The 13,839-nt window shown below is 30.9% G+C and overlaps 1 protein-coding gene across 3 annotated transcripts in view; it reads left to right on the forward strand.

Moving 5' to 3' along the window:
• Positions 1-13,839, forward strand: part of LOC129974840 (nephrin-like) — a 654,834-nt gene that overhangs the window by 450,887 nt on the left and 190,108 nt on the right. The gene's annotated exons all lie outside the window — the stretch shown is intronic.

Genomic DNA, 13,839 nt, shown 5'->3' on the forward strand with positions numbered 1-13,839 from the left:
TTTAATGGAAATGATTACGCAAAATTATAGGATATTGTAGGAATGCTATAATTATTTAATTTCATTTAATTCCTAAATAAATATGCAGACGTATATGATATAAAATATAATTATCAACTCTAAACGCACCGACATTTCACAAATATAGTGGAGCTGATATTAGAAAACGATCATTTTACCATTCGGTTGTTATAATGTTAATATGCTCCAGTAGGATTTTATAGGTTAGAAAAAAAAAATGTTCTTTATTTTTCAGATTTCGTGAAACAGATAGCGGTTTCAGTAAAAGTTGCCTTTGGTATCGTTTGAAAGTAATTTGTATTTAATACTTTATAGTAGAATTTTTCATATATCAGAAGGGAAGAATTTTCCTTTCCTCAGTAACACAGTTGCACAGTATTGTGTATATAGCTATCATATATTCGCAATATTGTATAATATCGTTTAGTATTGAATAATATAATACCGCTCAAACTTGTATAATATTTTTGAGTATTGAATATAATATCGTTAAATATTGAATATAATATCGTTAAATATTGAATATAATATCGTTAAATATTGAATATAATATCGTTAAATATTGAATATAATATCGTTAAATATTGTATAATATTGTTGGGTGTTGAATAATATAATATCACCCAATTTTGCAAAATATCGATGAGTGTTAAAATATATAATATCGCACATTATTTTACAATATATTGGAGTATTGAATAATTTAATGTCGCACAATATTGTATAATATTGTGCAACACGACTGGCTGCATTAGGGGAAAATGAAGAAGTTTACTGAATAAAATGATATCAACGGAATACATTTTCAATTGCAATTTTATCTACATGTTTATCTTGAAATCATGGGCAAACCAAATTAAAATAAATATTAGAAATAAATAAATATTAAGTTTAAAGCCAAAGAACTAAAAAGAAAGATGTAATGATTCCGATCTAAAGATTTTTTCAAGGTTCACTCTCTGTCAGGGATTCAAACCAGGAATTTTTTCTGTGCGGAGTCTGACTTATCATAATTTTCAAGTATTTAAAGAGATATTTACCCTTATAGTAAATGTAATTTGTCAGTGCTACAAGTTACGAATCTAAATTTTACTGGTTTTTTATGAAGTTTTATCGTTGGGAACAAATCCTAAATAAAATTAAACATGGGGATAATTTTATAATCAATAGTAACAAAGATGTTTTGGATTTTCTAAGATAACAATATTAAAAAACTTAATATTTATGATTTTGAAAATTTGTATACTAATCTACCTCATGAAAAATTAATAGATGTCTGTATTATAATATATGAGGAATATTTAAATAGAGATATTATTACAATAGTAATTGGCTAGAATTATGTAAATTTAATATTTTTAAAAAATTATGTTTTTAACGGAATTTATTTTTATGAACAAGTAAAGGGAATTCCAATGGGAACAGCTTTTTCAAGTGCTTTAGCCAATATTTTCTTACATTATTATGAGAAAAAATAAACACAATTTAATAACGGTTGGAGATATATTGTTGACTTACTTCTGTTAAACTTGGATAATCCTAATGTTGTTATTAATTGTTAGCCATAAGATTTAGTTTTAACTAATACAAACTGAAATCAACTTAAAGCCTTCTATCTAGATTTAAATATATAAATTTCTAATGGAAAAAACGTTAATAGGTATTTATGATAAGAGATGAATTTAACTTTAAAATAATTAAACTTAGTAATTACCATTCTAATTTAAAATCAAAAATTTGATATTCTCACAATTTAACAGGATTAAAAAAAATATGTAATAATAAAATTTCTTATATTGAAGCAGCAAACAATCTCATTAAAAACTTAACTATTAGTGAATTTCCCCAAAACCTTTTCAATATAGGAGTATTTATTAGAGAAAGTTAGTCTAATTTCTAAATTCCTCCAGCTTATTCACTTTGAATTTTAACTAAATAGATGGCGCTTCAATTATTCCTTATGATGACGATGCATTATGACCAAACGTGGTAGGCGTATGTAGCTTTATATAGCTTTAAACGCGGAAAAATAAAATTCAGTTTAAAGAAGGGGATTTGCATTAACAAGTTTACTTGCTTTACACTGTCTTTTAGAGTTGCACTTTCATTTGGTAAGGGTTTTGCTTTCATATTTTAATAACTTTGGTTCTATTTTTTATGGTCTTGTGTTGTTTGGTTTTGCTGTGATCTTATTTGGATTTTAAAAAATTGGAAATGATTTTGCTCATTTTAATTTTGTAATACTAATTTTATCTCCAAAACCTCTATTTCCTGGGATTTTCGGGTTACGAGAAGTCAAATTGTTGGACGAAAGTCAGACTCCTCACATAAAAAATCCCTGGTTTGTGTAGGGATGACGAATATTTTAAGAGCGGTTATTACGTAACCAAAATCAAAAAGTCACAAATACAAGTGATCAATACTTTTCAAAGAGGGGTGTGATTCAAATCCTTGATACGATCTTACTGATGATATTTCGATTACAAGTTTGGGATCACAATAGAAAGTAACAATCGATACGATATCACTGAAATTTGCCGGAGAGGTAACTTCACTGGAAAGTAACAATCGATACGATCTGTCCAATGGAAGTTCTCGAAAGAAATCTGTGATTGGATTGAAAAGTGAATGGACCGGTTATTGGAATTATCGTATCGTATAGTATCATTGAATTGCATATCACTGAAATTTATCGGAGCGGTGATTTCACCGGAAAGTGCGAGGCTTCACTGGAAAGTGCGAAATCACCGCTCCACTTTACTGGGGTGACCGATATTCGTATTTGATGATGCACTATTCCATACAGATCATTTTTAATTGCTCGTGACATCATTGACTTTGATTACATGTATTCTGTTTACTGCTGACGCCATCTATTTGTAGAATATAGGACTAAAGTAAACATTTTAAAGAAATGACATATATTTTTAACTCACCTTTTCCAAAAAATGGTTCACTCTAATAAATAAATTAAGTAGTTTTGAGAAAAAAAATGTAAGAAGTAAGCTGAAACAGATAAATTAATTCAATCACACGTTACTTAAATGAGTAAATTAAGTATTAATTACAATTAATAAATTTTATATTTAATATTAAGTAATAATTTTTAACTAATAATATGATTGAAATAACAGATATTTGGAAAGCATATTTAAAAATAACAATAGCAATATTATTTGTTATTCAAAAAAATGGGGATTGTGCATCTCTAGGTTTGTGTCTCTGCCTGAGGATGACCCTTGAGAAAGTCTTCAGACCGGATTCATTATATCTTTCTTTTTGGTTCTTTGACTTTAAACTTAATATTTATTTCTAAGATTTATTTTTTACTAGCCGCCTTTGGCGACCAGCCGGTTCGCCAATCTTAATACTCGTTAAAATTTTAATAATTAAATATTTTATGTAATTCCTACTTTAATATCTTCTTCATCAAATATTTTAAAGCTACAAGTTTTGATAGTCATGTAATTCACTCTAAATAATATAAAGTCCTTCAGCCATAACATAATATGTATCTCTCTAATTTTCAGTTAGTTTCGGTAGAATTTATGCTTAAAATTAAAATGGAAATGACTAAACTGCACATAATATAATAATATTTTTTACTGAAACAAAGCATTTTTTTAATAATATGATTACTGATAATAGAATCACTGAACGTTTAAACTTTATGGGCACTAAAGAATATCTTTCTTAAGTTATGTAATATCTCAAGAATTTGTCAACAAAATTTTCTCAGATTCATCACGAACAGATCGATTCATTAACAATGTTTCATTTTAAATGCATCAAGTTTTAAGAAAATAAAATGAATCGTTTAAAATAATCGGTCGAAAACAGGTTTAAAAAAACTACTTAAAAAACGATGTACTTAAAACTATAAGCATATACAAAAAATATATAACTAACATAAATACAATTTAATTAAAAAAGCATGCAACTAACCTAAAAATAATTTAAATCATTAAAAACAGGTTTAAAAAAACATGCGTGAATTTTCTTCGCCAGTTACGTTGACGCAAATGCGTGAATTTTTCTACTCCAGTTGGGGTAACGCTATGCAGATTATACATTTTTAATTTCCTTTATTCTGTGTTATTTTAATTCAAAAGTACTTCAGAATGAATCTGAAACATGGATTAATTAACAATGTTTAATTTTAAATGCATCAAACATTAAGAAAATAAACAGAATCGTTTGAAATAATCCGCCGAAAAATATTAACCCTAGCCTCATTACTGTTGGGAGAAAAAAACACTGAAGCCTTACTCATTTGGCGGTGGAGAAAATGGAAGATTTTTTTGGCGGAAAAGTTGGCGGTGGGGAAAATAGAAGATTTTTTGGCGGGAAAGTTAGTTTTTAATTAATAATTAAAATTCTAATTAAAAATTCGAAAAACGGAACTCCAGGTGCACATTCCCGACCTCCAAGGTATACATGCACCAAATTTGGTAGCTGTAGGTCAAACGGTCTGGCCTGTAGAGCGCCAACACACACACACACACACACACACACACACATTGAGCTTTATTATAAGTATAGATTATAGTTAGTTAATTTATATAACTATTATATTATTTATAAATTAATAACTTACAAATAAACTAATTTTACTATAGTTTTTTATATTAGTTTTTTTAAGAAACAATCTGCTTTTCATAAGTGATGTTGAATCTTTTAATTGTGGAATCATATTAATCTCAATACTTTGATCCATAATAGTGTTAAGAATCTGCGATGCGGCTTCCCAGCATAGTTGGTTTCATCAAAAGGAAGAATGTTTTACAGTCATCTGCATTGGACGGAGTAGGGTGTCGCGTCGGAGGTCCCGGAGCTTGGCGACAAACTTGACGACCATTTGGCGACTTGGCGACGAATTTGGCGACTTTGGCGCCAAAATACATTATACCCGAAACATCGAGAATTTTCCCAATCCGTCCAGTAGGAACCTATATATGCCTCGAACGTTCCTGATTGGTTGAGAGGCTTCTAGCCCCGCATCCTGAGACCTATAAAAGGAGCTTCAGCTGCCGAGGAATCGTCGTGAATTGAGTAGTCGTAGTCAAAAGCGACAGTGGAAGTAGTCGGAATCGACGGTGGTGAGTGGTCGGAATTGACGGTAAACGGTCGGAATAAACACAAATTGACGGTCGGAATTGACGGTAATTGAACTGGCCTTCCAGAGATAAGCGGAGCAGCGACGGAGTCAAGCTAGTGCTGAACTAAGCTGTGCGCTACTGTCTGCAGTAGAGTCTTGTTGTGTGCTGCTGTTTGCACGTCTCGCGGCTGAAGATAATTGTCTTCTCTGTGCTGTATATAGTTGTCGTCTTTGTGCTGTTCTGTGTGTCTTCGTGTAAATAAACGTCGTTGTTTTTTTTCTACTGCCGACTGCTGATTCAGTGTTCTCCACACCATATAACACCCACTATCCAAACCAACCCCGGAAATTTCGTAACAATATTGTGTCGCGAAAAATATTTCGCCATTTATTTTTGTTCATAAATATCGATTATAAAAGAACATAAATAATTTAACGCTAGGCCTGAGCAAGGGGAAACAAAAATAAAGTCTTACTATATATAGGAATTAAAATACCTTTAAATTTATCTTTATATATCGTTCCACGGGGTGGCACCTCTTAAGTGAGCATGAAAAGCTTCCGGCATGGCGGTGGGTTCTCCTCCAACTCTATGGGTACACGAAAAGGGGGGGAGATATGGCTCCTTCCCTCGATGTCGGGACGTACTTCCTTAGGGAAGGGTTGTACCGTAGCTGGTGATGGCCTTTAAGACCCACTAGTGCTGCTGTTGCGGTGTTTGGGCCATTCAAGTATTTCCGTGTGCCTTCCGGCGGGATGGAGTGGTTAGTTTGGGCTTGTAATTATCGTCATACATCATAATTAAGAATTTCAATTCCCAGACTGATTTTATATAAAAAAAATAATGCATTACAAGAAACGTAAAAAAAGAAAAAGAAAAGATATTTGCATGTATCACCCAATTTTAATATTCGTAATAAATATATTCTTCTAATCGTTTTTAGTGAATTTCAGTTAAATGCTTTATAATTATGATTTCCGAATAAAACATTTGCTTCAGTAGCATTTTAAATTATAGAAATATTTTAATAATTATTTAAATACTACATGCTATTGAACGTAAGTTAAACGTTTAGAATCAGATATCCCAAATTCGGCATCTTTTTAAGCAGTAGTACATTAAATAAAATATAATTTAAAAAGTGCATCAGTGTTTCCGAATAAACACGGAGCTCTAAGCACTTTTATTTCTTGAAGAATATTTCTCAGTCCAAACAAAGATATAGGGCAATAATATTTGGATTAAAAGAACACTTTGAATATCAATAAGACTATGAAATATGTGATCAGGAATAAAGAGAATTTCATAATATTAACTTTAATTAATTTACGCAGTTTATAAACTGCTGTATTTTCTGAAAATCAAAGCGAACGGTATAATTAGATCCAAAACTTAATATCGCATCATTTCATGATTGGAATTCCATCTGGATCAGTGAACCGATTCCTTTTTGAACTACGTTTCATCAAGATTTGAAAATACTTTCGGAAGTTTGGCATAATCAGCTTGGAAAGGTATTTATCGAACAGATATATGAATATATGAATTCCAATTTAAATACATGAATATTTTTGCATGCGGGTGCTCAATGCGAGTGTCCTTTAATATATTCCTACTTGTCAGATTTAATGGATTTAACTTTTAGCTGTTAGAATTAACGTAATCCATTCATGCTTTTGAGACGAATGATCATGGAATAAATCTTGCAACGCAGTTTGACAGTTATAATTCGACCCGTTCTACTGATAATGATAATGCATATGCGTATCAGGAGAAATGGATTTCTTTTATCTGTTTAGACTAATGCTAGTATTTAATTATTCCATTTATTCTTGATTTTCAATTTTTATTAATATTTTAATTTGATCTTTTCTTCATAGGGAGTACTGTTTTCATGGTATCCTTATATAACTGGTAAATATGCAGATCTAGATCTGGCTATTATCTTGTTAATAATATATCAGACCTGATTAAATGCCATATGGGGTTGTCTCGGCTGTCATCCTGGAATTATCTTTTGCCTAATTTTTGATTATTTGCTGAAGGATCTTCTCAATGTATACTGTTCATACTACTCATAGGAAAACTAATCAGTAAAATCGAATTGAGATAAATAAAAACAATCCACTGACAGATAGTTCCAAATGTAAAATACTAGTAAAAAATGAAGAAAGAAAATATTATCTATGATTTCCAGTCAACCCTCAAGTGAGAATTTAAGGAATCGGCATAAAATTGCTCATTAATCTTTAATACGATTTTAGCATTATAAATAGAATGTGGAATTACTATTCTACAATTAATTTTTATACATGCTTAGCTTTATTCACTGCCGATCTTGTTGGCAAGACAAAAATTGGGATTTCAGCTTTCGGTGATAATACAGACAAAATAGACAAACGATATTCTTTCGTCCAGTGTTACAGACGGAGATGAAAAATTATGCACAACGATTTGAAATTTCAAAAATTTATCACAGCTTGTAATTTATTGAATTTTAAAGGCTTACGTTTAAATGTGAATTTAGCTGCAGGAAAATAACTCTCATGTATGAAAGACGGGCGAGGAAAAAAAAAATATAATCAAGTTTATCTAAATGTTTAGATACTATGCTTCTCTAGAAAAGAATTAAAGATTTTCGGATAAATAACCAAGGGTCTTTCCTCTTTGGATAAACTAGAAGGAATCCTTTTCGCGCCTCAAAATCGAATTCATGGAATCAACAATCATTACTTCTAATGTTCTCTGCATACCTAAATTAGAATAAAAATTTATGAAATTTTACAATCATTAAAATAAAACAATTTACTTGACATTTTTATTTCTTTTTTCTCAGTCCCATCGCCTCTAAAAATTATCCTTATCAGACTTTTTTTACATGTTATTTTTGTGAATTTTTAAGTGTGGCGATATGATTAAAATGTAATTGTTAGATATCTAAACAGCCCTCAAGAGCCTTGCTGTATGATAATGATATATCTAATACAACATAAATTACTAAATATTTCAATGTTCCTTATAGATTATTCCAGTTTTTCTATTAGATAATTTTCACTAGATTAGTATTTTTATTTTTTCAATTAGACAAAAGTTGCTTACTTACCGTAAGGCTTTATCTTTTACATTAAAGTTAGAAAAATTGAAAAAGAAAAATATATATATAAAAAAACAGATCGAATTAAATTTTAATAAAGAGGAAACAGAAAAACATATTTTGATGAATGACTTGATTAAAGGGATTTTTTGAAGACTTTAAATAATAACTTTTTATATATTTCAGCATTATTTGATTCAGTTTCATTTCGAAATTTGCTTAACATGAATAAAAACACTATTTTTCAACTACAGCTCAAGCTCGATGAACCTGAAGCAATGCACTGAATCGCAGAGGAATATTTCTCAAATCCCCAGGAAAGCACACATAATAACCCAATTACTCTCCGAACGACTGCAATTACGAAAAACAAGAATGGACATGAGAAAAAGAGCATCGTATCAGAAATTCCAAAAGAACTCATGGAAGGAAAAAAAGTCTACTTACGGAGAAAACGGAGGAAAAAAGAAAAAGTAAAGCAAGAAAAGAATTTAAAAACTGCTTTCCTAAATCAGACCAAGATGCCGTAATAATCATCTCCCGACGACCTTATAAATCATCTTTTCTTTCCTTTTTTTTTATGGCCTAGAATGTTTGACCCCCTGCTAATGCCGATGGTTGCGCAGTGACTCAAAAACAAAATCCGGATAGTGAGTAGTAGGTGGGGGTAAAAAGGAGGCAAAAATGCATTTATAGATATATGCCGCAACTCTTTTAGAAAGCAGAGAGAGGATAAGACCCGTCAGAAGGTTGAGGAGTATAAATCACTGCCAGAGACCTTGATCTAGAACGTGCCTCATTATAGAAAGAGAGAGGGAGACTGTCACATTGAGAAGATGGGCATCCCAGCGGCAGTTGGCGGAAGAAATGCTGATTATTCAGCCATTTCGTTTTGCTTCAGGTGTATAAATATGGATGAGATGGTTGGTTGGCGTGTCAGGCTGGCATGATTAAAAAAAAATCTCGCCATAAGAGAGAACGGTTAGAAGGGAAAGGCAATTTTTCTTCTAGAGGGCTTGAGGACCAAGAAATGGATGTGATTCGGTTTGGACGTAAGAACTATCAATCTGAATGTGGGATTGCAGTACTTCCTCCGCGCGTTTAACTCGAAGGGTAAGGTATTTGTGAGTTTTGTAGCTTTGATGGAAGATTGATGTTGTTAGCTGATTTTTATATGGATAGCTGGGTGCTTAGTTGATTTCACACCATCTATGTTTCTGAGAAATGGGAAATTTTCGCAAGAATCTTTACATTCCAATAGGTCCTTAAAAGAAACGCCTGGTGAACTTTAAAAAATAGAAACCATTAGATCTTTTTATAAAATTATTTTATTAAAGCAGTGGCCAAAAAAGCATAGGGGATAAATGATTATGAAAAGTAGTATTCCTTATTCTCTGGAGGTGAGAAAAGCATGAAAAATTCTACTCAAATATTGCTTTCATTGTTATATTTTAAAAATTACAGAAATGAATGTTGAAGGATTTGATTACAGATATTCTGCTTCAATTAATGGAACACAGCTTATTCAAGTTTCAATCCTTGCTAAGATGATAATGCTGTTCTTTTTATAATGCTAATGTTTTCAGCTAATTTATATTCTAGGATTTTGTGAAATAACCGTTATTTCAATTTACTTGCCGCCTTTGGTGACCAGATTGTTTCCAGATTATTATAGGCAACTTAAAAACATGAATTTAATTGAATCTGGTTGTTTCAAATTATTTTGAGTGCAAATTAAAAATTATGCATATTACAAAATAAAACTGGAAGTGAAAAGATTATTTGAGAGTTAATGTTAAAAAAAAATAAACCATTTTTTAATTTTAATTTAAACATTTACAAAAGTACATGATTGTATGTTTTCCTGGGAGAAAAATAAATTAGTTTGGGTGTCATTTTATCAATGAAAACCTTTCATCGATTAAGTACCAGTTTAAAATTTAAGAATTAGTCCCACAAATTTTTTAAAAAAACTATATGGAAAGGAAATAGAGATCATTAAAAAAAGTTTGTTTGTTTTTAGTTTTAAAACCATTTTTGTGAGATAATGGTTTTGGAAGATATAAACGTTAATTTCATTATCCAGTCGTAGCAATAACCCAACTGGCGACAGTTAATAATTTTTGCATTAAATAAACTTCCTAATGGAGTACATTTTTTTAAATTTATTTTACATCTTATTAACTGTGACTGATTGAAGTTTTTAACAAGCCTCGCAACAGTATTTGTAATAATATTTTTCAAATCTATTAATTAGCGAAGCACTTAATTAAATGCTGCGGTAAAAACTTTAAATGAAGCAGTTTGAGAATTAGCATAGGGATTTGCTACATTCAACATAGGGAGTGTTGCTGTTCAGCAATAGGTAATAGAGCGATTTCTTTTCAACGTACGTTAGGCGTTTTATATGCAAGTAGATGTTTTACAATTCTTTTTTCTGCGCCGTTTTTCTCAATTTTTTTTTCTTTATCAACTAATATATATTTAAATAGCTTCCTTTTATCTTCCTCCCATTTTCCTTTTTTTTCCTTTCTATTCAGAATCGATTTCTTATAGAGCATTTTTTTTATTTCCTCTTATGCTAAGTCTAAAAAAAGTATTGTAATAGTAAAAAACTCAAGATTTTGACATCCCTTAAGTTGTAGACCGCCCTGAATTCGAAAAACACATCTTATAAAATATATGTCTGCATTTGATAAATCAAGTCAACCATCTGACTCTCCGACCCGCCACGAAGTCGCACGGATTTAAACCATAAAACTGAATGACCGGACTGCCGCAACAAGAGTGGTTGAGTCCTAAGGGCCATCACCTGCCACAGTACAACCCTCCCCGAAGGAAGTACGTCCTGTCATCGATGGAAGGAGTCAGATCCCCCACCAATTTGTGTACCCTCCAGGGTGGTGAGATCCAACCACCATGCCGAAAACATCTCATCCTCATTTCGAGGTGCCCCTCCGGGGGTTGTCTGTCTGTATTTGATAAATGTAACTCTAAGCTTTGAGCTAAACAGCTAACATTTGGTATAAACTCTATACATTAAATGTTTATATATCTGTCCAATTTTGTGCAAACACCGTTAAGAGGTTATCTGTCTGTTCGACTTTTCAAGTACAAGATAACACGGTAATGACGAAATTCGGTATTTCTATAATGTGGACAAAATTGGAACCAAATCCTACAAGGGTTTAACCGTCTGTCTGTCAGTACCTTCAAAAATATGTAAATGCAATAACTCAAAAAAGCAATGATTGAAATACATCAAATTTGGTATGTGATTTCGTGATAACAGGTGAAATTCTGTGTCAAACTTCTGTTTCAGTCAGTTGGGAAAACAAATCTAGAATATAAATTCGATTTTCGGATATTATTAATCGTATGCCAAGTATTTATTGCCAAAAAACTCGCCAAGGATCGCACGACAGATTTAGTCAAAATACTAAAATCACGACACATATTAATATTTCGTAACTATTGTACGCCAATGCCTTGCAAGTCGCTCTTTCCTTACCCAAATTGCACAATTTTTTATGGGGTAGTGGGGGAATAGTACCTTTTATTATTAAGAGCATGCAAGAGAGTTTAGAGAAACTACCGCTCCCCCCCCCCTGCTGATTAATTCCTAATGTAAAGGAATCAAATTCTCATTCTAAATTTTACTTTCGAAAATATTGTGACGTTATTAACTACAGAAAAAGCTATCAAAATTGTATTCGTATATCATTGAAGCTCATCGTAAAATGGAACAAAAGTAATTAAATTATTTTTAATTTATAAGCATCAAATTATAGAATTTTTCTGATTAACGTTAATTAATGAAATAGTCAAAAGAGAAATTAATAGAAATTTAAACATTCAAATATTTTAAATATTAGGTTGTTTAAGATTTCAAAATTTATGAAAATTTTCATAATTATCTTTTTTTGCAAATTAAGCAGTTTTCTATAATTCATTTCGTAACTCAAAACACTCTCAGATTTTTAAATGTATTCTTAATATTTATTTAAAGAATTTTCATGATAAATTTTATTTGGTTAAATTTTTAAATCACGTTTGATTTGAATTTAAGTTTTGGAAAACAAAACTTTGATAACTAGTGTATTTGTATTATTTTGCTTTAGTTTGCTGTTATAACTCAATAAGTGAGATCAAAATTTCTTGATTTGTAAAAAAATATTGATTTGATTTAAATTAACTAAGCAAAATAAATAAATTATTGTTTAAATCATTTACAACTAAGGGTTATTTTTATGATGATATGAAGGTTTCTTTATCGCTGCTTTTGAAAATATTAATGTGTCTGATAAGGCATGTGTTTTTATTTTGTTTCTTAATGCGTTGTTTCCATTTCTGTATTTAAGGCTTTGATGGCATAAAGATTCTTAAAGGAAATGCACGTTCAAAAGTTAATTTTATTTTTTGGTAAATTTATTTGAAACATTTCTGTATGTGTTCAGATCCTTTTGGAGTTTTTCCAAAAATTCGAATTCTATAATCCGTTTAAAAATATAGTATCGCTCAGGTAAAAATTTTTTAGTAAAACAATAGAAAATTATTAATTTTTGCGTTCTCAAACGTTTTTATTTAAATTGATTGCAAATTAGTAAAACGGGAATTATGTAATTGATTTTCACTTCTTGATATATTTATTATCTGTGTAAAAATGTGTATACTGGAATACTTTTATAATACCTTATATTTTATATACTGAAGTGCTTTTATAAAGTAAATTTTATATGCAGTACACTCAAGAGTATCCGGCCTAATGCGGCGGTTAAACAGGCCAAATAACAAAAAAAAAAAAGGATAAGCGGGAGTTCTATGAACTCATTTCTGTGCCAACCAAAACCAGAAGACAGGGGTATTATGCCAAAATTCATGTTACAATGCCTATTTCCTCACTTCTTATTGAGTTCTAAACTCTCCATTCATCTGAAACCACGTAGAACGTGAGCGTGGCCTGTGAAACATAGAAGCCGTTACCGGTAACGTGTTGAGTTAAAATAGAAGGTTCTGTACTGGTAGTTTAGGTACGTGCATATACGGCACTGCAGGAATTTACTAGAGAAAAAAATAAATTAAAGGATATAAACTGTTCACATATTAACATGGATTCTGCACACTTCACCGTGGTATGGTTAAGAAAACATTAAGCATTCCCCAATAATAATTTACGAATCCTGTACGTACTGTACAGTTATAATCAGGAACAGCGGCAACAATTGAGGTCCATTATAACTGACGAAACAATGATCAACGAACATAACGCTACTATTTTCCTATCACAACTTATATTTTGCACGTCTTGTAGAAGGATCGTAGCAGACGCCTGCTTCCAATGTCTTGGCACTGTTGCCAATGTAATGTCTTGCCTTTCTCAATTAATGACAATGAAAAAAACTAGGTCGGATAGTCAAGAGCTGGATACTCTGGAGTGTACTGTTTTTTATATATTTTCGTACACTCGATCCTAATATAATTATAGAATTATTAATTAATCAATTCATGTAATTAAATTTTTCTTCCAATTCTATGGAGTTGCTTGACTGTGCATTCGAAAAAAATCTGGTTACAGTTTATAATCTTTTTTATACTGTTTTGTAAATTAAATACGCGATTTTATAC

Source organism: Argiope bruennichi, chromosome 7 (assembly GCF_947563725.1).
Source record: "Argiope bruennichi chromosome 7, qqArgBrue1.1, whole genome shotgun sequence".
Lineage (NCBI taxonomy): Eukaryota > Metazoa > Arthropoda > Arachnida > Araneae > Araneidae > Argiope > Argiope bruennichi.